Source organism: Ruditapes philippinarum, unplaced genomic scaffold (genome assembly GCF_026571515.1).
Source record: "Ruditapes philippinarum isolate M1 unplaced genomic scaffold, ASM2657151v2 ctg715_1_1_1_1, whole genome shotgun sequence".
NCBI lineage: Eukaryota > Metazoa > Mollusca > Bivalvia > Venerida > Veneridae > Ruditapes > Ruditapes philippinarum.
Window position 1 is genome coordinate 1,311 of NW_026863024.1, and position 25,779 is coordinate 27,089.

General features: G+C 32.1%; 1 long non-coding RNA gene across 1 annotated transcript; it reads right to left on the minus strand.

Annotated features, from left to right (window-relative positions):
- Positions 1–450: 450 nt before the first annotated feature.
- LOC132720915 (uncharacterized) lies at positions 451–11,526 on the minus strand. Its single transcript, XR_009624398.1, has 4 exons — positions 10,954–11,526; positions 9,036–9,143; positions 8,467–8,556; positions 451–1,662 (listed from the first exon to the last, which is right to left on the minus strand). It is a non-coding gene; the product is annotated as an uncharacterized LOC132720915 (long non-coding RNA).
- Positions 11,527–25,779: the final 14,253 nt, after the last annotated feature.

The following is a 25,779-nucleotide window of genomic DNA, read 5'->3' on the forward strand; positions in this document are numbered from 1 at the left end:
ATTCCTTTTGGTTGCCATGGCAACCAGATTACCAGATTTCTGCATGGAATCAAATTCTTTGAACAATTTTGGAAGCCGTTTACCCAAGGAACAGTCCTGCCAAGTTTGGTTGAAATTGGACAAGTGGGTTTTCACAAGATTTTTTAAGTTCACTATATATTCTATAATACACACACACACGCACCAACACACACACCAACACACGCACGCACGCACGTACATGAGAATCGCTATATGCCATCGCAAATGCTACGATGGCATTAAAAACTAGATTTAATTGTTCCATTTAAATAGTATTATATAGATTACTAAAGCATATAAATAGGTCAAGGCGAATTTTAAAATAAACTAACTAAAGACTTACTTAGTAATTCCAACGCAAAAAGTTTCCAGCGTGTTGCAGGAAACGATCTTGATAACTGTAAGAAAACTTTTGTCCAGTCAATTTGAAATTCAGGAGGTGTACCTGAAAATTAAAAAAAAAGACTTAATAGAATTGAAAGTAAGTTTCATAACAGTCACAACTTATTATTTGAAACATTAAACAGACAATATTCGATAAAGTTCAAAAGCTATGATGAATTTTCACTTTGGTTTTGTCGCGAATTTAATTATGAAATGTACGTATACTGCAATTAATCAATTTCTTCTGATACTTTGTGTTTCAGTAACGAGTTTTATTATATTCCTCAAATAGCTTTCAGTCATTATGATATAAAATATTGTCGTTTAAATAGACGACTGTTCCCGAAGCGGCCCCAGTAAAGGAATCATGACTTTTGACTCATATTGACGGCATAGTAATTAGTAACATTAACAAGATGTTACTAAAGTAAAGAAACACTTTCTTATATGCCAAATATGCCCAAATTTCAAAACACATCCACAAATCAACGAAAAAGATATGACCATATACAAACATCGATGCCCATTATATAAGCCTGTATCACATTGACATCTTTAACTGACGACCTGCCATTTGAGCATGACAAATCATATATGTCCCACAGATTTATTAATGCCTGCTTATTTTTCATTCAATCAATGAATGGTGGAACTGATGACAGGACTTGAACATCAAAGTGCTTTTTGGAAATACTGCCTATGAAGTCAAGATGTGATCTTCAGCTTTAAGCTACTTACATGTTGTCTGACATCGAATATGGTTTAAAAGTGCTACAAATTTAAGGCAAAATATTTTAAAATCTGTTACAGAATGGGCATGATTTACATTCAAAAAGGAACGACAGAAAGAACTGATATACCGGATACGGCTATAAATGCGCTTTCTAAAATTATATATTCAAGCCTTAGTGTGATCTTAACCCTGATCTTTGCAAACCATCGGCTTAATATGCCAAAAAACAGTCTTACCGGACACGAATCACTACAGTTTTATATAAAGAATGAGGCATTGACCCTTGAGCTACAATCCACATATTTATGCAAAAATCAAAATGATTTTATGTCGCATTTAGCATGAATTATAATTTATTCTAAAATAAAGATCTGTGTATACAGCAAAATGATTGATAAAATTGTTGTTTCTTAAACCCTTAAAGATATCTCTATCCCTGAGAGATAATGGTTGGTCCTCTGTTCCGTGACATAGCTGGTTTTTTGGTCGTTTGCTTTCTGAGCCCTCTGCTCCATGAAGAACAACTGAAAACAAAAAGTATATAGATGTTTTCATTTTTCGCTGAAAGCATATAAACCAAACTTTATGTAACCAGTCCTTATAAAATACTAATAAGATATGCGCCGTTTATAATGATTACTGTTCTTGTGTGTGTTTACTGTATGAATTAAAATAGATCGTGTATAAGTTGGCACTTCCCTGTTGATATTTTGATTTTGATAAAAATAAATTGATGAAATTGATGATCATAAAAGTAAACAAGTTAAACAAGCAATTTTACATCGTTCCGGAAACCCCAGGGTAGCAATTAACAACAACAATCAAAAAAAAATTCTGCCGAAAGTTCCTACCTAATGGGGAACACGAATCTTTTCACAGAACTATTAAGAAAATATTTACAAATTGCTAGCATGTTCATAATATTATAATATTATTATCTTAAATAACGTTTTAAATATTGCCACTATTGTTGAGTCTTTTGTAGATTGTGATGCATGTACTAAGTCTTAAATGGACGAAACAGCTTTAGATTAAAAGCTTAACACCAGTAGTCGTTTGACTTAAATGTAAAGATATGTAGACCGGACCGAAGAGCACAGTTCGTTTTTATTATACAGACTCCATTGAAATTTTTTGACGTCCCGAGACTGGAAATAATATTCGAGATTAATGTTCCATTTGATGTAGGTCTAATGCTCAGGAACATAAATGCAGAATTTCATCGCCAACTCTTTTTTCCCAAAATAATTATAATAATTGTGAAAAATGACCCCAAATTATATAGCGTTGCAACGCTTTTCGCTCATTCTCAATAAAACACAGCATTTGATGTTCCACTGGGTAACTCTTATATGAAGGTTTTTCTTGAGGTCAAAATGTCGTTAGAAAGGTGGCTGCCACTTTGTCTAATAGGGACACTCTCAGTTTTACATTTCTATCTGTTATTTTTCTTTTACAAGTACCATTAATGCCCTAAAATGTAACATACGTTACTGTCGCCACCTAGAATTTTCAACTTTGAAATTGTGTTTCAGAAAAATAAGTTCCAGAATAAACGAAACATGTGCAATTAGTCATTGCTGTGTGTATATGCACTTTGATTATTGGTAAACATTATATTTGACTGTTTAAATCTCATTGGTATAATGGATGATCAAATGTCGCCAAATGCATATAAATAAATAGTGACAAACCTAAAACAATAAGAAGTGAAACCCAAATTACATAATTGAATCGATGCATGCTTAATAATACAGCATATATATAATTATAAGTAAAAATAAGCTTGCAGCTTCTCAAATATCATTCTATTTTCGGAAATTTTCATTTTTTATTCAAATCTTTTCAACAGCACTTTAAAAAGAAACATACGTTACCATCATTAAAGAGCCAATCCATTCAAAGAAGAATCCAAACAAGAAAGAAAATTAATATGTGTGTAACTCCGATATATTAACCACAAATTATGGCGGCTTAAACGGTCTTGCGTCATTTTTTAACCCACTCTCAATGTAAAAATGAAACATACGTTACAGAAACATACGTTATCAAATTTTTAAAGTAAGTTTATCAAAAGGGAAATTGAAGTCAGAAAGCACGTATTACATCAACATTAACTTCTATTTGACATTAGTAAGTAAATTTTGTTAACTTTGGTCGTGTTTTTACTTGTTTAAGTAACCACAGTGAAACAAACGTTACTTTTATCAAACAGACCTTATATTGTTTACACATGCATATATAAAACATAAAATCGCATTTTTATGACAATAGAATGATGTGCATTTGATTCCTAAATAAAAAAGTCGATTTTACATGTAAGTTTAAATTCCGTGATAAAGTTCATAAATGAGCGAGTGTGAAACATACGTTACTCCAACTTACAATTCAACAATTTTTGAAAATTAAAGATAAAGTTGGGATTAGCATGCCTGTTAGTAACGGTTACCTTGTGTAAGATGTAAGAAGACACAAAATTGTTTTTACAAAGGAAAGATATGTTAATAATATGTTGATGTACCAGCAGAAATGTTAAAAATATATTACAAGGTATTGATGTTCTCAGCAACAACTAATTCGTTTCTGCAAAATGCTTACTGGCCGTATTTCATTCTATATATAATAATATTAAAATAATATCCATAAATATAAATTATTTTACAAAAAATAATATTGTTTTCTCAACCTTTACTTGCATTTAAATAAAATGAAACATACGTGACATCCTATATGGGGATAAATATCGAACTGCTTAGAACTAAATTTTCCAAATATTAAGAAAGTGGAAAGTTGAATGTTTTGAAAAAAATATTGCTTATACAAAATTTGTGTATGCATTCGACCTCTCATATATTATATATGATATATATCCTTTGAATGAAGACATAAAATAATCATTTCCAAAATTGACTATTTTTGCTTTCTACGAATATTTAACTTTGAAGAAATTGACTGAAAATCAGCAAGGTACCGAACTTCTTTGATTTTTCCTGGGTTAGAAAGTCCCTCTAGATAGAGAATTTACAGATTTTGATATATTTTACAGACATTTGTTATTAATATGCAGCCAATATGTTACATTATTAGATCTGAAATCTACGTTACCAAAGAAATACAGTGTCATTACCGAAATAAATGCCATCCTGTTATATCATAGTTTCTTGTTCAAAATATTTCTGGCAAACTTGCAAAATACTCTAAACTTTTACTTCAGCGATAAAATATGACACAATGACAACATCAAATTTTTAATATTTTTCAACCTCAAATGCTTTGTTTTATTGAGAATGGGCGTTTTAACTTAAAACAAAAAAGGACAACAATACGATTTTTTTATTTATTTTTAATTATATTTCTGAATTTAATTTTTTGCTTTGATTTGATAACACATTTATCCGTGAAAATTATATTTAATAATTTCACAGTGAAAATAATCAAAATATAATTTCACACTTTTTCAATGAAGGACTTCTGGATAAGTAAATAACCCAGGGTTCGTAAGACAGCCTTTCAAAAGATGCCATGTTTTCAAAATTCCTAGTCGCTGCTGTCAATAATTAATTTTGTCTGTAACAATCCACAAATAGGTTTTCTTCCTTATTATAGACGTAAAATTATTAAATCTAAATGAAATCCCTTCGACTCAAACGCATTTCATTCTTTCCTCGCTTGAAATAAACAACTTTTAAAAATTACGTCGTGATAGAGACTAATATAAATACAAATCATCCGCTTTATTAGTGTATTATATAACAGAATTATGATCGGGCTGGTGTAACTGTTTCATCTTTTTAAAATGTTCGTTATAATGATTAAAACAAGCGATCATTTTAAGTTTTTGTTTAAAATAAATATCATCATCGCCATTTAACGTTGATTTTCAAACTTATTTTTCTGCTCAAGACTTCTTGTATTTATGAGAAATTCGTCTGAAATTGAGGCTACAAGTGGGAAAACAGATTTTAATATTCAAGTTAATATTAAGGAAATTTCATTCAAACTTCTTTTAAGCATAAAATAATAAAAAAAATCGCCACTCGTGAAATACTTTTTTAAAGCTCACTTTATGAAATAAAATTTCATCTTACACACAAACAAATAAATATTCTCTATATCGTTTGCATATTTCTAACTTAAGTTTTTGTCCATTCTGCATGCATGATGGAATTTCCACATGATAACCATATACATGTATAGACAATGTGTTTTGCGCGGGACGCATTTGCACACCTTCAATTTCAATGCCATACTAGTAGATCAAAATTCAAATTCGGTTTATGGCTTATATCTATATTATTGCTTGATTGATTGTCGAAATATTTGGGGTATGTCTTTACAGTTGCCAAAGTCAACATTATTATTTGCGTGTGAAGTCAAATCTTGTTTGTCTAATAATTGTGTCATTAATTGATGGATAGTTTAATTTATTGGCAAATGTCTTTATCTTAATCAGATGGTGTTTATGCGCAAAACCTATGACGACAACTTTGAGGCCAATGTAGGACTTTCTATCGCATGTAAGACTCATATATCATATTCAAGGTCAATGTCATTATTTTGGGTAAAAAGTCAGATTGTGTTTGTCTTTTTACTCTGCCATTACTTGATTGGCTTACAATTTATTTGGCATATGTCTTCATCTCAGTCAGACGATGTGTCATGCACAAACCGATAATGTAGATAGTACCAACCAAAAAAAAATAATCATCTAACACACAAAAATATGTCGGGATATGCTGAAAGCGTTCATTTTCAAGTTTAACTACAAAGAACGATAGTTATCTGGATGATAAAAGAAACAAATAAAGATCATATATACGACAAAGCATCGCATTACTTGCTATTTTCTACCTGTAATTACAGTCAAACACAGATTTTATGAATCAGAGCCGTGGGCGAAAACAGTAGAACGACACATCATACATATAAACGGAGTAATAATTTTAGATATAGAGCAATGCAAGTAAAACCGGAAATAACTTTTTTGGGGAAAAAAATATGCAAAAATCTTTTTGGTGATTGAAAAAATTTTCAAAAAAATAAAATTTTCCCCTCCCGTGAACATTTTTTCTTCTTTTAACAAAAAAGTTGTTTTTATTTATTTCGGGTTTTTCAGTTAAAAGCATTTAAAGAATTATTTTTAAAAAAAGGTTTTAATTGTTTTAAAGTTTAAAAGTTGGTGGTCTGAGTAAAGGGCGCCCCGAATTACTTCCCATTACTTGGGGTTATATTATGTAAACAATGGGCCAAATTTTCGGAGATTGGGTACATAAACAAATGCCAACAAAAAAATATTAAAAGAGAGGGGTTTCAAAGCACATTCCGACCCTTTAATTGGTTTTTAAAGACAGTTTTTTTACGGGCGGCACGATTTACTAGATACTACAAATTTAAAATATGTATAAACTATTATTCATCGAATACAATTAATTGAGTGACCAAATACCCCTTTTTGAAATTAAATTTACGATTTTAATTTTAAAAACATTGAAATAGAGTGTTTTTTTATTCAATATTTTTCATTTTAAACCGTTGAATGACATTTCAAAAAAAGACAATATAAGCGAACGTACAACATCGACACCTGTGTTTTTAAGTGTAATAAATTTTGCTTCAACTTCTTTTTTTCAAGACAAATATGGTCCGTACAAGTTGTTTACTAAGATATTTAAGTACTATTTAACAATAAGACTATGATATGCGTCAACTTAAACATTTTAATGGCGGAATAAAATTGAATTTATCATAAATTCATGTGATCTTGTCCATATCAATGATGTGATAATAAGATGGTTTGACTATTATCCCTCTTAATGGTTCCTCCACCTGACTGTTCTAATCCTAATTTTCAGCGAGCTCGAAGAGCTTGCACAAAGGGCCTGCCCGCAAAGCGAGCTTTACGGTAACGCGAGCACCTGCTAGATAGTGATGGTTTTGAAAACTTTCGTCCTAAGTACTGAATTGACACATCGCAACTTTAGAATTACAAGATAACGAAAAAACCGATTTATTCTGATTGAAAACGGAAGCGTAGACTGGTGTCCTGCGCATTTATATCGGAACCATAATTGGACAGGGAACCAGAATAAACGGAAGCAGTTAATAAAATACCGGATGACAATTTTAAAACGGAAAATGTAAAATAAAAAATAACGATTTTTTTACTATTTCATGTTAAAAGTAAATCTAGCTTGCTTTGAGGCTTTGTCTTTTTCATATTAGTTTTCATAATAAAAATGTGTAGACTACTCCGCCACATTTATCTTTAATGATCCTTCATTTTGAGCTTAGTGTCCCTGATTCTTGAGGAAAACCTTGCTTTCTCATTAAAAAATATGTGTGGCGAAAAATGAAACAAAGAAAATTTAGAAGATTGCAAGGTGTCATGTCACTTGTTAAAAAAGGGGTGGACCCTGGTGAGCTTTGTAGCGATGAGTGTTGCTGTCCTACTCCTTATGGTGTCAGTGTCCGTGTTGGCATACCAATTAAGTTTAAGATTTGGGTGCAATATCTTCTCCTATCATTTTATTTTATGAACCACTAAGAATATTTGCTTGTAACTTTACATACTCAATATATAACACTAGCATGATATGGTCCATTTTGACAAACTGAATAAATGAGGAATAAATGGCCTCTAGTGAAGTTATAAAATCCTTGGTTAAAATTTTTCAAGCAATATAATCTGCGGAACTGGTGGTATTCATATGAAACTTTAACATATGACATCAGTTTTTTTAAAAGAAAATTGAAAATATGCACATGAAACCTAATACATGTGTTTGGAGGTCACTATTAAGCCCCATAAACCCCTGGCATAAAACTTACTGCCCTTTGTAAACTTGTTCATTTGCGTTTTCCCTAGTAATTATGCCGATGCTATCACTTTATCATTCCTGGTATGTTACAAGTTAGATACCTAACAAGAATAAGCAATAGAAACTGGGCAGTATCGAAATATACCTGTTGATGATAAAATTATAAAACTGTGTAAGGCAAATGATCATTTTGATTATTTTGGTTGCGTATTTGTGTTTTACTTTATCTCCTTTATTAAAAATAGCCTTTAAATATGCTTAAGGTTTATATAGTGTTTTTGGTTATACAGTTTAAGTTAATTGTGTTAGCTAATCATAATGAGCTTTCGGTTATGATAAGTTTATTTAGTTATGTTTAATATTAATTAATAATATTTTATCATTATTATATGAATTTATACATGCAAGGACAATGATTGAAGATAAAATTCAGTTCCACTTTGTTTCAACAATCTATTTAATTTTAACGTTTAAAGGGAAGAAAAGCTTATAGAAATATTGATTCCTTACCTTGTGTATTCTCGGAGACGCCAGTTACCTGAAAACTTTCCCTTGTTCTATGTTGTAATATGTCATCTGAATTTTCTACTTCTTTGCAGTCTTAAAGACAACGTGAATCATCATATTATATCAAGATGAAATAACAGACCTAGTGAAATTACTATATATAATGTATTTGAAAAAAAGAAACAATATGAGTTTAAATAATTTTCTATAAGATAAAGAATGGTATGAAAGAGACTGTTTTAGTTTAAGTTCGCAAGCTTACATGCTTATGGATCGGAAAAGCATAGCACTTATATTGATTCCTTTCGATGTTGGAGTTTGGTCTTTATTATTTCAATTTATACGACCAGTGCAAGTTTTACAATTCAATATTAATCTTAATTAATAAAATTTCGTACAGGTTCATTTGGTTTGGCTTTTGATTCATTTTATTTTTTTAAAATAAATTAGACTGTTTTAAGAACATTTTTTCAGAGTGCAATTTGTATTTAAATTTCATTATCACATTATCAAAATCCTGCTTAAAAGATGCATCTAAATAAAAACTAGTAAAGCTAAATATTTTTATATACCGTTGCTCTTTGGTTTAATATGTGGACGGACCACCGCAATGCGCTTTTCATTTTTGTTGGATTTCGGTGGTAATTCATTGCCATCAACGTTATGTAGACTTGATTTATCTATAATAAAGGTTCCATTTAACTAAAATTTAGTTAATTTATCAAGAATTTTTAAAAAAGAGTTTCTTTCTCAAAGCCGTTAAAGCACATTCATTGTTTTATGCATCTTTATATTATTGGTCGTCATGTTACAAACAAATGAAATAAACTTCTTTTATAACATTAAGTGTTAGGTGTTAGCTGTATGTCTAACATATACATGCTCATTGAAGTCAGCGAGCTTGATTGTCATGATAAGTAAAATTTATGAACAGCCACGCGAGGAATAACAAACTATCAAATTGTGTTTAATGGCCATACCATACTATAAGGTATGGCCTCTGTTTATTGTTTTAACCAACAATACTTAAACATGTGCAAAGAATAGTACATACATCAATATTATGCAAATTAATACAATATAGAAAATACACATGTAGGAATAATATTATCGAGTTCTACTATAATAGTAAGAAATGTGAGGGTTACGTAAGAAAAACGCTCTAACAATCACTGAAATATGTGGGTTACACTGAGACCCTTAAAATTTTGTTGTGGTGAAGGGGGTGGAGGAGGGTAAAATTTTTGCTTCCTCTTTCTACGCTTCTTAGTAATTGCTAACTGGTTCAAGACGATTTTATGTAGGGCTATTATCCGTTCAGCCGTTTCTACGAACGGCTAAAACCCGTACCTCCCGTGGCGGCGCATAAAGTGCGCTGATGCTATTCGGCATAGCTTATATTTATGAACAGCCACACGAGGAATAACAAACTATCAAATTGTGTTTAATGGCCATACCATACTATAAGGTATGGCCTCTGTTTATTGTTTTAACTAACAATACTTAAACATGTGCAAAGAATAGTACATACATCAATATTATGCAAATTAATACAATATAGAAAATACACATGTAGGAATAATAATTAATCGAGTTCTACTATAATAGTAAGAAATGTGAGGGTTTCGTAAGAAAAACGCCATAAAAGCTAGAATTAGACTAGCTTTTCCCCACTATTGGCAATGTCCAGAGAAGATTTTACTGAATCGACGTCGTTACCTCCTAATTGAAGAACTACGATGTTTGGCTCAATTTGTCTCAGAAAATCCCCAAATTTTGAGCTGAAATGCGTAACTGCATCACCATCACATACTCTAAAGCCACCTGTACCAAAATGGACCACGGAACACTCTTCTAAATCGTAGTTTGAGGGATATGAATTTTGTTTAAAGTTTTCATGCAGCCGACGAATAAAACTATGACCTAAAACAGCCACACGCATCCCAGTTGGAATTCGACTCAATGCCATATTTCCGTTATGACTCAGTGACAGTCGGCGATATAAAGAAAACAAAGTTTTAAAACAATCGGTGGTAATAACACCATAGAAACAAATATATCCAACCTGGTCCTTTCCAGATTAAGTCTTGTGTGTCTTATGATATCCACAAATGTCCGTAAAAATAACTATATAAAATATTTTATCAAATAACTTTCTCATAAAATTTTTGCTTCCTCTTTCTACGCTTCTTAGTAATTGCTAACTGGTTCAAGACGATTTTATGTAGGGCTATTATCCGTTCAGCCGTTTCTACGAACGGCTAAAGCCCGTACCTCCCGTGGCGGCGCATAAAGTTCGCTGATGCTATTCGGCATAGCTTATATTTATGTTCTTTGTAGGTTTTATTAGATTCAAAGTGAATGTCAATTTAACTAGTTAAGGACATTTATCTTACATATATTATCCATTTACTAAATTATTTTTTACTTTATGGTCTACAATTCAAAAATGTTGCAACATAACACATGTATAAGTATTAATGATGCTACCTTTATTCTTGTGTATGCTTGTTTTCTGCACAACATCTTCCTTACAACGATTGGTTGTTTCTTTATAACTTTTTTGACGGTAATCACCTGCAATCAATGTATAATAATAAAATTAATTGATCGTATCAAAAACTTATTTGATGATCATTAATTCTAGACAATGACTCAAACGGCACATAAACGGAGAGAAACACATGCATTAACGGTTAAAATAAATAAAGCATAAAATGATTTTGCCATTTTGTTATCATGAGTATTTCAGGGACTCGTGTAAAAACGGACTGCTTTATGACAGCCCTGTTAATATCATAATTAAAACAAACTGACCAATGACAATTCACCCACGCATAAAAGACATTACTAAACCGGGATCTCTTCACGAAAACACATCACAAAACACGAAATTATCGAATCAAACGAATACTTTGTGCAATAATACCGCTAATGTATCCTTTTGCGTATATCAAAATCTTCAGAAGCCCTCCGACTTAATAAGATCCCTCGGCCAGTGAGGTCGGCCTTTACATGCGCCCTCCTGCTTCTGCACATGTACATGTAAATGCACGAACAAAGTACAATATTATTACTATTCACTCGCACTTTAAAGGCATAACAAAACTGGTTTGTCTTTACGAAAGCACATTACAAAACACGAAATAATCGAATCGGACGAATACTTTTAATAACGCCAGTGTATCCTTTTGGGTATCTGCAGGAAACCATTGGACTAAATTAAATCTCTCGCTGAGTGGCCCGCGGCTTAACATGCGTTTTTTCGATTCTACACATGTAAATGAACGAACAAAGGGTGTATTTATTCTTTAATATTCTCTGTGTACTATGTATGATTAATTATAACATTGTATCTACCGAATACAATCATTTTTAAATAATAGTAAATGTTGTTTTTTTACTTTTACGAGGGTTCAAGAATATCTTACTTATAACCATTTCTGTGTCATAACCATTTCCATTATCTTGGTTTTCTTGACTGTAGTTGCTTGACTTTTCGTAATCAACTTTACATTTAGATTTCCGATTTCTGAGAATATAATATCGATTGTTTTAGTTTTTGTTATCATGTATAGATATGTATTAAATATAATGACAATTATAATAATGAAAGTAATGACAATAACAACTTTAGTGCAGATGATGATGACATTAATAACAATTAGAATAATAATTACTATAGTAATAATGCTTGCATTTATAAACTCCCTTTTTAAATAAGGCCTAAGAAAACTATGGCATATTGTACGCTTTTATAATACAATAAACTTTACTCCAAAAAAGCTTTTCTTTAATTACCCAATATACAAATGATTAAATAATTACTTTTTGAAGTGAACGCAAAATACCAAGGTGACCACTATTACTATGTAACCACAAGCAGTAACTATCGCTACTATCCAGGCCTCAAATGGATCACCGCTGTCGTCTGTTAAATAGAAAACATACAGAACTGTTACATTCTTTACTTATTATTACTGAAATACTGAAATTAATCTTATGCATGTTAAGGAACGTTACCACTTTTTACTTACGATAATGAATTAAGAATATTTAAACAGTCGATATAAAATACAAATACGGGAATAGGTTCTTTAAATGTGCACTACATGGTGTAACTTTAATCCGAAGACATAACAAAATTGTAGATAATTTATCGAAAGCAAACATGTAATATTCACAATAATCTGACTTTCGATTTCTAAGTTAATAGACAGTTTCTCTAGCAAAGTCTTTGTTTTCAGAGCACATATTTTAATTGAAAGTTACTAATTTTAGACTGGTTTGATTCGGGGAAAATATGTATTTTACCGGCATTGTCTAGTACAAGCAGGTAGCAGTGCTTACTTACTTTACCTTAAAAATCAAATTCAAAATGGCCACCATTGTTTGTGTTATTTTTACCTTAATTCTCCCATGGGCGAGATAAAACACATTTGTTTTAAATTTTAATACAAAGTTTTGCTTTAGTCGGCTCATGTGTGGGAAGCCTGCTCAGATGTCTATGTCCGAGTGTCCTCATGTGCCAGTAAGGTGTATTTGATTTGTTCTAAGTTGGCATTGACATTTATTCTGTATATGTCCGACCTTTAGGATTTATCGTTCAATTTGGTTATGGGGGGGGACAAAAAGACTGCTTTTGGAGTTTGAAAAGGTATTGCGGGTCACAGACATCTGTACATGTCAACTCAGTTACAACATGTATGTCTGTCTGTCTGTCTGTCTATTTAGTGCCGTCCATAACTGTCATTCATTGGAAAGAGATAAGCATAAGTAGCAGATTTTTAAAATAATAAGGCATACTGAAATTATAAATAAATGTTTCCTTATGTTTCTAAATTATTGTAAAAAAAATCTGGAAAGAAAGTGATCCCTCGGAAGCATTAATCACAACAAAATCACATAAGAATTGCAGACTCGGTTTGATTGAGTCTGTACATGAGGAATACTGAATAAGTGCAAAATCCCTCACGCCCCCAAGCACCGGCTTGAGCGGTACTCAACACTTAATAGTGCCGGTATCAATGATCCCGAAGGACCAGAAAAATATAACAACACTGAAGTGACGTACGGGGCAACTTTTTACAGCTGCCACACAGCACTTGATACCTGCTGTTGTCAAGTATAAAAATCTGGAAAGAAAGTGATCCCTCGGAAGCAAAAGACTTGTAAGATTATGACAGTAACCATGCTATTAAAGGCCATTGTTTCTTTACTGGGCCGCGCTTCGGGTACATGTTCAAGCGATAAGCGCTTGTTTATTCTGGTGTTACATTATTGTCAGGATAATGCAAAAAATAGTTATTACATGTACCATTTTAGTCACTAAATTTTGCACTTAGAAATGCCAAAGTAATATTATTGATTGATATTTGAAAAATATGGGCTGAGATAAATATATTATGGCAAATGACATCAAGAAACATGCTAAAACATAATGGAATAAGATATCAATTTGTTGTAGGATAGCCGGGAACAAAATAAGTCAGAAACATTTAATATATTCTTGTCACGTGAATATCAATAAACAATTTTAAAAACATGAGATAGATTAAGGCACAGCGACCCTGGTAAAGTCACATATAATGTAAATGCTGATATTTACTAATACAATGAATAAATGCTAATAGATTTAGTCAAAAACACAAAATCTCGTATTCTACTTCATTTTTACTTAAACGTAAAGACAAAGGTATCGTTGGCATATATTTTACATTTAATATTTCAGTAGAAAAACACTTAGCTTAAATAAACAAAGTGTGGCTTATCAAATCATTCTGGGGTATTCAAAAGAGGATAAACAGCAGTGAATAGTCAATATTAAAGTTATAGAACTGACAACGAATGTATGGTCTTCTAGGCATAAATACGAAAGCACAGAGGGGACATTCCGATTTTATTTATTTTATACTATCTCATGGCCTTGAGATATAACTCAGAAAATAATAATAATAATAAAATGCTATGTCGTATCTCGTATCTCTTTGCCACAAGATATAACTTTAAAAAAAATCGCTATATTGTTCTCACGAGTCGGCCAAACAGCTTTTTATTCTACATTGTTGCCATAAAATAATTCTATAGGCCGCCATATTGGCAAGTATGTCTACCACTACTATCTTGCGCCGAAATCAACGACCGCATTTTCGAGTATATTGGTCCAGCTAACTCGTTACGACGACTTAGATATGTTCATCTAATTGGTCGGCTAACTCGTGGCCATGCGAAAGCAAATTTTGTATTTTTGTAGTTTTTTTTCTGAGTTTTAACTCGTGGCCACGAGATAGCAAATTTTGTTTTTAGTTTTTTTCTGAGTTAAATCTTTTGGGAACGAGATAACGAATTTTTTTTTTGGCCAAGAGACAGGGAAATTAAAAAAAATTGGAATGTCCCCTCTGTGCTTCCGTACATGAATACCCGCGGTAAACTAATAATATTTTATTCTGTATTATTCATTCATGGTAACATATTACAAGCCCGTAGGCTGTTTATGGTTAAAATATAAAAACCATTGTTTTTGATGTTTTTTTTCAAAGTGAGAGATAAGAAAGTTTAAAATGGATTAAATATTTATTTAGATGATCTGATTTTAAACCATAACGTTTTATAAATCTAGGCATGATTAAAATAATTCACAAAAATCAAAACAAGCTGATTGATAAAAACGACACTTTATGAATTATGTTGAAGTCTGCTTAAACTTATGCTAGGGGGTCTTTTTTCTATTAAAACGGGGTCGTTCAGCAGATGTTGTTGCAATGGCATGTTGACCCAGGGGCATAGTCGCTGGTCTGTGAAGATAAAAGGCAATTTTTTTAAAATATAGGCAAACTGACCTTGACTTTTGACCTTCAAATTTTAAACTGATTTAGTGTCCATAAATGTTAACACATATGCTATTATATCAAAATTAAAATCTTTAACATCTAATGGTAAGTTTAATTGTGCAGATTTTATGTTAAGACATTTAGGATCTCATATACCTGACATAGATTAATTGTCCATAAAGAAGGACCTATAATAGTTTGAGGTCATGATGGAATTCATAAATAAAGTATGTAATATACCTTAACATTGTGTACAATTGTACATGACATGTTGCTTATATCATTATTGTATTTTTGATAGAAAGATCCTTTTTTTAAAAGCACTTTACTTATATTTGTTTCAAAAGATGGTGTCCATTTTGAAATCAAAGATGACCGCCATGGTAGTCAAAGTGCAATTCATGTTTAATTATTAGCCAATCATTCCTAAAAGTATCTGGAACTTTATTCCATGTGAATTAATGGGCACACAATACACTTTAAACCACAAATAATAAATTATTAAGTAAATGGTGAAGGTCAATGGCGGCCATTTTGATTTGACCTTTAGAATGTACAGTCCTGGTAGAGCAGAAAAGGTTCTGAAAAGGTACCTGAATTATGTAAAGGACGATTGACTACCTGCTTTTACTAAAAACACCGTTTGACTCTTTACCGCGCGTATTTTCTGAAAATAACCCGTCTATTGTAAGTATTTTAATATAACGCCTCTTTTAGACAATGATTTAGAACATTTGCTTTGTGACGTTGGTTATCAACAGTAAAAACGATATTTAGGTTTAATAATTAATGTTGATTATAGTAAGATTTTCCTTTTTGTCTGTATTTTCGGCATTATATTTAAGAAGACAAAGCTTTTAAATTATATAATGTATTACCACTACTATCTTGGGAAACATTTTTCAGGTCGCAAACAGCGTCTTTGTATATTGTACAGTTTTCTTTATAAGCATCACAAACTGTACAGTTTCTACAACTAACGGTTTCGTTGAAGGTAACACATTCTGGTTGGTATGTTCCATTTAGGCACTCCTCACATTTAGTACTAGTAAAATTCCCAGGGCAGTCTTCTATTGCTATGTAACCAGGTTCACAAGAAAAACACTAAAATATTAAAGCAAAATGGATGTATGTTTTGATTAAGGAAATATATTAGATATGCTATATGCTAATCTTCAAAATATTACCGATTTACACTACAATGGTTCAAACAGTGTTTCGTGATACTGCAATAGCACTGTACTATATAATATGTTTGGTTTATCAAATTTATCTTACCTAGAACTTGAATATGGTCTTATCATTCAATCTTACCTCGCTCGATTTCTTTACAAACTTATTCATATGTTATGTCGAAAATAATGGTCCTGGCACAAGAAAGGTTCAAACCCCTTGACTCGTGTGTAAGATGGCAAAAATCGTAACAAATACATTATCAGTCTATAAAATAAACTTCCTTTATGTAATATGATTGATATATCATCTTACCTGTATTTCTATCCCGTTAGTGTAAGTGTTGTTACAGATATTGTTAGCAAAAGCTAGGCTTAAGAGAACAGCGATTATAATACCATAATATATGGGAATTGTCATCATTGTCTGAAAAGGATAACATAAATTTATTATTAATGTGATATTTCATGACTATTTTTTATTGAGTAACGAGATTGATACCTGACTTACAACCTTCTACTCCAGCGAGAAACTACCTACCTACTAACATACCTACCTACTTACCTACCTTACCTACCTTACCTACCTACCTACCTATACTCAACATCACTAATTCCATGTCATCACTTATTTCACGGTAATGGCATATTTACATGTGAACAGTGTTAAAATTTGTCAAAATTGACAAATTTTATTCAAAGACCTTAACGACAAAGTTTTTCTGCAAAAAATATATTTTAAATCTCTAGATTTTTACGTAAAACAGAATAACATGTTACAAACTTCTGCAAAAAGCAACAATAATCCGTTAAATTTTGTGGATACGTCTGAAACAATCATCATTTTCTAAATGTTCGTGTTTGTTGGAAAAACAAATGTTGAGTAAAACTGTTACAAAGTAAAGATAGTTATAATATTTAAAATTAAGCAAAAAATAGCATGTAGAAATTTTACATGAAACATGAAAAACTGTCATAAAACACCATGGTCATATGGTTTATGTCTGGCCCATTCAAACTCATTTTGACTGAATATATTGTTGTTTCCTTGTGTCATACAGAGGAAAATACCTATATGTTACAGCTTATAACAATTTTTGTACCATACGTTTCATGCGTTGTACTCTTTCTTGTTTCTAAGCGTTAAGTGCCGTGAACTAAGAAGAGCACAGTCTACCTACCTACCTACCCTGCCCTGCCCCGACCCTTACCCCTACCCTACCCCTACCCCTACCCTACCCTACCCTACCCTACCCTACCTTACCTACCTACCTTACCGACCGACCGACCGACCGACCTACCTACCTACCTACCTACCTACCTACCTACCTTCCTACCTACCTTACCCACCCACACATCCACCAATTTATTTAACTATTTATCAGTACTATTACACTTAAACGTAAAATTTGATTACAATATCTCATTTATAACTCTTATTTTTGTCTGAAAACCATTCTTCGATTATATAGAACGGTGACCTTTACCCAAGAGGATCCGAATGCCATACCTACCGTCAGATCTTCATATAAGCTTACTTATTCCAAAGTATGATTACAATATCTCATTCATAACTCTACTTATTGTCCAGAAACCATTTTTCTATTTTTGATAACGGTTAACTTGACATTGTCCCCTGGGAGACCAGATGCAAAACCAACCCAGGTCTTCATATAAGCTTGCAAAATACCACGTTTAATTACAATATTTCATTACTAATTTACTAATTGTAGGTATTGTCCGGAAATCATTTTTCTATTTTTAGGACCGGTGACCTTGAACTTAACCCAAGGGGGGTCAAAAAAACAATAACAACCAAGGTCTTCATATATGCTTACAATTTACCAAGCATGATAACAATATCTCATTTCTAACTCTTTTAATTGTCTGAAAACCTTTTTTTCTTTTGGTATGGACCTTGACCCAAAATGGTTCGGATGCAATTCCAACCAGGATCTTTATATAAGCTTGCTTTTAATTCAGTTGGTTACATCAACTCATTTATAACTCGAGTTATTTTCGGAAACCCTTTTATCTATTTTTAGTACGGTGACGTTGATTTCAGGAGGTCCAAATGCAATACTGACCAAGTCTTCAAATAAGCTTGCTAACTACAAAGTTAAATTATAATCTCATTCGTAACTCTAGTAATTGTCCCGAAACATTTTTTCTATTTTTAGAAACGGTGACGTTGACCTTAACCCATGGATGTCTAAATACTAACATAACCCAGGTCTACATGAAATATTGTCTAATAACAATTTGATTACAATATCTCATTCTTAACTCTAGTTATTGTTAGGAAACCATTTTTCTATTTTTAGTAACTGTGACCTTAACCTTGACAAAGGAGGTCCAAATGCAATAACTACCCGAGTCTGCATTTAAGCTTGCTTTATAGCAAGTTTGATCACAATATCTCATTCCAAACTCTTGTTAGTTTCCAGAAATCATCTTTTATTTTGAGTAACGGTGACCTTTACCTTGTCCCCTAGGGATCCAATTGCAATGAAAAACCCGGGCGGGTCTTCAAATAAGCTTGCTAAATAGCAAGTATGATAACAATATCTGATTCCTAACTCTGATTATTGTCCAGAAACCATGAACGTGACCGACCGACGGAAAGGCGGACAGACGGACCAACCGACAAGCTTATTCCTAGATACCCCCTAAACATCGTTTGTGTGGGTATAATTAAGTAAACGGCTTAACTGCAATGTAACTGCAATAAAGTAAAAAAAGAACAAAAATTTACAAATAACAATATACACCTAAATTAGCCCCACCCTGGGACCTGAACCCAGACCTCAGGGGCCATTAATTTCAAAATTTGAAAGAGGAACTGTTCCTCATCAGAAATATGTTCTTAATCCATAAGCTTTGTACTCATGAGTAGAGGAAAGGATTTTCAAAAATGAATGCATTTTCACTGCATAATCATTAGAGCACCCAACCCGTTAAAATAAACAACAAAACCCATTATCCTGGGGCAAAGAAATTCACAATTTTGGAAAAGACATCCTCTCTTATTATAACTATGCATTTACTTTGTGTCCCAGGAGCAAAGAAGAAGTTTTTTAAAGAAATAATGTACTTTTACTATATATTTGTATTCAACAGAGCCCCACCCTATCACCAGAACCACTGTCCCTGGGCCATAGATTTTACAATTTTGCTAGAGGGCTCCATGCTTATTACAATCATGCCAACAGATAGACTGATTGATGTCTAAAAGGAGAAGATTTTCAAAGATAGTCTTAGCACCACCACCCGTCAGGCCCCAGGGGGCCAATATACACGCCTTTTAACGCCTTTTTTCCACCCCCATTGTTGTTTCAAATGGTGAAAAATGCCTTATTAAGCCCCAAACAATTGTTTTTGATTGAGAAATGTTGTTTAAAAAAGTGACCAATTTTTCGGCGCCGCTCCTAGGACAAAAGATACATCAGGGGGCTGCCAGAAGGGGGATGCGTCCCTTTCTGTTGGGGGAGGGGGGTTAAATGGGGCGGTAATCCCCCTCGTCGCCAAGAATATTTTGGACTTGTGAGAGGCTAAAATTGACCCCAGGTCAATCATAATGTAACGTGTAACCAACGGTGAAAAGCATTTGGCTCTATCTCAATCCATTAAGACGTTGCAGCACTTTGAAATCAATTTTGATGGAAAAAAATCAACGCAAAATAGTAATTTTTGGCATTTTTAGATGTGTCCTCATTGCCATGGTAACAGGAAATTTAAGACTGAGCATGTCTTTTCAATGAAAACAGCCATACAGTCAACTCCACTTAAGACGAACTCGCTTATAACAAATTATCGTTAACAGCGAACTGAATATGAAAATTCCGGCCGATTCATTATTAATTTTAATTAACATCACATAGCTTAATACGTACTCGCTTAAAACGAATTTTTGGCTATAGCGAACCATTTTTTCAAGTCCCAAACGCGAAAACACGTAAATGTCGTCGGTTAAATCAAACTGTTGTACATGTGTAATTGAAATATCGGGATTCGCTTGATTAAAGATCAGTACGTAAATACCGCTATCCGATAATTATTCAATTGAGTGACTGCGAAGATAAGTTATGGCTTCAGGGAATAAATTATCTCACAAAATATTGCAATACAATTGCTTCGCTAGAATCCAATAACTTTGAAACAATACAGTGTAAAAAATAGCTACACTAAAAATGGAATAAAACGAAAGGCTATTTGTTTGGATGCTAAAATTGGAGATCCTTATGAATAAACAGTGCCTAAATGAATGTGTTCTTGTGGATCAACATTTTGTTTGAATAAAAATCATGTATCAATTATGCATATAAACTCTTAAACTTTCGTCTACATTATATTAAATGCATGTATTCCATAAAATGGCCCGCATAAAATTACCACTGCCGTAATATACCGATTACACCGGTGACAGTATAGCTTTTTTGCAAGACAAATTTGCCCAACCAAACAATCAGCGAAAGTTGTTGCTTCTTCGATTTTAAGGAATTTCGGATATAACGAACGCTATTCAAATGTCCCATTGAGTTCGTTATTTAAGCGGAGTTGACTGTATATGCAGTAAAAGTTAGCGCACGACGAAGGACGCACGACGCACAACGACGGACAAATACGGATAGCAATAGGTCACCTGAGTTTACTCAGGAGACCTAAAGAAGGACAGTGAAACTGTCTGAAGTTTGCCGAAACTTTATATCGTTACACCAGGCAAAAATCATGCACTGTATGAAACACGTTGTCATGAACTTAAGGGGGACTGCCTTGCATTGAACAGACGCATCAGTATAAGAGCTGTTATCATTTCATTCGATTTTCATTAAACATCTATATGTATCAAATCTATTGAATCTTTTCATCTCTATATTTAAGAAAAACTAGAAAACAAGTGCGTTTGAAGAAATGTTCATGTAAAAATATAAAAGTATAAAAAAGAATCATTGAAACGCAACAACAAGAACCGTAAACCAACCAACGTTTGGACAATAGTCAATTTTGAAGCCCAAATCGGCCACTATACCCACAAATATAAACACACGGTCGTGCAATACATTATCGGGCAAACAGGGTTGCTGTAGTCGTCAAGAACAAAGTGTAAACGTAGCATTTCTTTGCAACGCAAATTAAGCTTATCCTGTTATAATTAGTCTAAGTTTTGTTTCTGGAGATAACATTCTTAATCAATTATGTTCTTTTTCAACTATTCTATATCTTAGAAGTATGACAAATATACAAAAGAAATGATAACAAACGAACCTTATTCCTTGAAGAAGGACTTTTAAAATCTATACTCAACGCCATTCCAAGCTAATCCCTTGAAAATCTTTTCAACTCACACCGCCAATTACCTTTTGTTTATTATGTAATTATTAGCAAGAATTAATGACGAATTAAATGAAGTTTCATTTTAAAAGAAATACTCTTTTAGAAAAATTTTACATTGGTACCTACTTTAAATATCTAAATTTTTACACGAAATAGGATATTGACATATATCTTTTCTTTTAAAACAATTGTAGTATTCAATTTTATTGTTTCAATTAATGCGTTTACACTCTTTCAATTGTCTGTTTTAGAATTTAACAATGACAAGTAGATATAATCGACATTGTAATAAAGTCAAACGAAAGAAATATATTGTTCAATATTGATTTTTAAAGATCTAATTAATTACCTGTCATTTTGCTGTGAAAATAAACAAGATTCAATAAGCGAATCATTGTGACAGATTGCAGTATATGACATGTATGGTCAAGCATTCTCTTTGGAAAAAAATAATTTGTATGTTATTTTGCGGATAATCTCGATTCGCTAAATAAATTTATGAAATTTATTTATTTATCTAAACAATTTGTTTTATCTTTTACGACATATGAACCATAACTTATCACACCTTTTGACTAAGACTAGTATGATAAATCAACTACGTGTCTCAAACTTATTAAATTTGTATTTAATCTAAAGTCCAGTCAATTTGTGAGACAATACTGAAGGTAATGTAAAAGAGGAAAACACAGAAAGGTACAAATCAACCTTTTATTGCGACAAAAGATAAAATTTGCATATGACCAATTTTTGAAAATCCAATGTAGTGGGGAAAGTCCAAGAAGACCACAATTCCTGTAAAAAAATCCAAAACCGCTCACATTACTAGAATAACTACATGAATCATTTATTAGGACATTTTAATTATAGGACTAGATGTCATTAGTATTGTAACTCAGCCTTGTCTACTAAAATATAATTATTGAAAAATTCCATTATGTGTATTTGTGATCGTTTTTGTGTAACTATAAAGGTTATTTTCTCACACGAAGTCCGGTTAAACTTCCTGTAGACTTTACAGGGAATAACTGAATAATTGTAGGATTTTCATTGATCACTTTTAAATTACAAACACAAATCAGAGAATCTCATTGGCTAATTTAAAAATAATATAACAATCTAAAGGAACTTTAGTATAAACATCCGTATTATGAAATTATCTAAAGCAGCATCGGAAACAAACGTAAACGGCAAATTTCCTCAAAATAAACAACTTACGCTGCTTGTATTTTTGTTTTCATTTATTCTCTATTGAAAGGCTTATTGAACTTAACATTTACCAATGACATTCTATAAGTTTTGTCAAAAATGAAAAAACTACCTATAATCACGATTCCGAAGACACATGTATATACCAAAATAAATAAATAGATAAATAAATAAATAAATAAATAAACCCTTTCTTGTACAGTCAGTAGGTCATGTTCATTGTTCGTTCATTGTTCATGATATATCATTATGATTATTGAGGTGTTTAATTGATTTAAATCACGTAGGGTAGGTACATCTACTGAAACATGTCAGTTCCATTTAGACTTGCAGTGTTTCCTCGATCAAAATATTTAATGTTATTTTTATGTGCATCTGTTAGCCGATAAGCCGTTAACTCCGTACTAGTTTGCGTAAAAAAACAACAACAGTTTGTGAAGTGAGTATTTATTATGCCATGAAAAAACAGGTAGATGATAACAAATTGTTATCCCCATATCTGGACGAAAACTTCCGCCACGAAACCAAACAGTGAGATCTGGGATGCGGCCAGATTCAGTGTTTCCTAGATCAAATATTCAATGCCATTTAAAAACTCCACAAAATATAACCTATGCAGATAAAAGCAGTATTACCTCGTCCGGGTACCTTTTTAAAGATACTTCTTGTTTACACTACTCTCTCTAACTATTTACAAATTTCATTCACGACAATAAACTAAACAAAAGTAGTTTAGATTAAGAAAGTGGTACATTGACTTTAACCAAGTTTGACATCTAACATTTATCTGTAACTGTTGGTTTGCAACAATATTTTATAACTCATTAATGTATCAAGATTTGTTTAAATATTCCATTAATCAATTATAAAGTTACGACCAATTATAGTTAGATTATCAGTGAAAATAAAATTATTTGACCTTCAAAGTCAAGGTGAGAATTGAGTCAAGGTTTTTTTTTAGTTAAAAATTCATGAATGTTCTGACCTTAAGATGTGTTTTAATAATTAGTTAATCAATTTATTAATAACAAAGTTAAATCCAGCTACAAAAATATAAGAGAATTTCATTAATTTGACCTTGACAGTCAGTCAAAGTTGAAATGGACAGTAAGAATATATGAAGTTTACCGATACTTAATATCGTGGAACCAGGCATAAATCATATAGATTCGCAAGTTGCATAAAACAAGTTGCCACGAACTAAAAGAGCACTGTTTTGCTTTAGACAAATGAATCGGTGTGAGAGCTCTTGCATTCGAATTTCATAAAACGTCTACATGTATCCAATTTATTGCATTTATCCATGTATTTACTTAAAGAAAAACTAGAATACATGTCTGTTTTGAAGGGAAAAAAACATGCTACCAAAATAAAAAGTATTCGAACCAACAGCAGTGAGAGGCAATTGATTTGAAGTCGTCGACCTTAACCACTCGACAATGGATACACCTAATAGTATAACTTTAAATTGAAATTTGTGATTGTATGATACAATTAAAATGAGTTATACTCGAAAATAAATGAAATTTAAAAATAAACTGTTAAATATTTTTAGGATAATTTGATTGGTGAGCAGAATACTGAAATCTATCTAACGAGTACAAATCTCTCAAAATACGTCTTTAAGGCGCTGCTTCTTAATTCACCCCATCTCTTTATCATATACATCGTGACAAACAGACATGATATGCTAATGGCGGATGTCCCATGGTGGCAAACAAGGTGTAAACGTAGCATTTCATTCCAACACAAATTTAGCTTATCATATTTGAAGTCTAAATTGTATTAAATGAAATTACTTTCTAGTGATCTTTTTCAACTATTTGATATTATAGAAGAAGGATACGTATACTAAAGCAACGATAACAAAACAAACCTTATTCTTTGAAGAAAGCCTTTTAAAAAATATATATACACAAGGCCATCCCAGCTACTCCTTTGAAAATCCTTTCAAATAGCAACGCCAATTATCTTTTGTCACTCATCTCATTATCTGCGAGACTAAATGATAATAAAAATAAAGTTTAATTTTGAATTAAATACCGCTTTACAATAAAACTTTACACTGGTACGCATTTGAAATATCGAAACTAGTGCAACAAAATATTTCTATATAAAATTTAAAAAAGAGTTATGAGAATTATTAATAAAATATTATTTTCTGCGTTACTCCTCTGATTGAAGATATTATTCCTATTCCTAATAACTCCTATAAATCAAAGGCACGAGTATCGGACCTGGGAAGAAAAAATATGACCAGATTGATAAAAAAAACCTGTGTTCATCTTAAAAGTGTCAAAAAAAACCAAACAAAAATGTATATAATGACCCCCTTTAAAAATATACTATAAGTTAAGAGAAGGCCGGAAACTCCAGATTCGAGCCTACGAGCAAGGGATTCATTTCCCGGGCCGTTGTGAAAACAATTGGCCAGACAATTAAAAAAAACTTTTATCACTATTTCACGTTTATATAAAGCTTCAAAATGAGACCAACCCCAAGTCTGTAGCCCTTCCCGTTCATGAAATATCTATCAGGAAACGAGCGACTTCGTGCTAAAAATCCTTGGTAGACATAATTGCGGCACAACAATTCGGTACGTAAACATAGACTAATACATGTATGTCAGCTGACTATGGGTCAAAATTACTTGAATTTACTAAATAATATTACTAAATACATTAAGTTGAACCACTCACAACCGTCAGTAGCATCTGATACACGCAAAATTCGAATTTCAAACCTTTCCACGGTCTTTAGATTACTTTCTA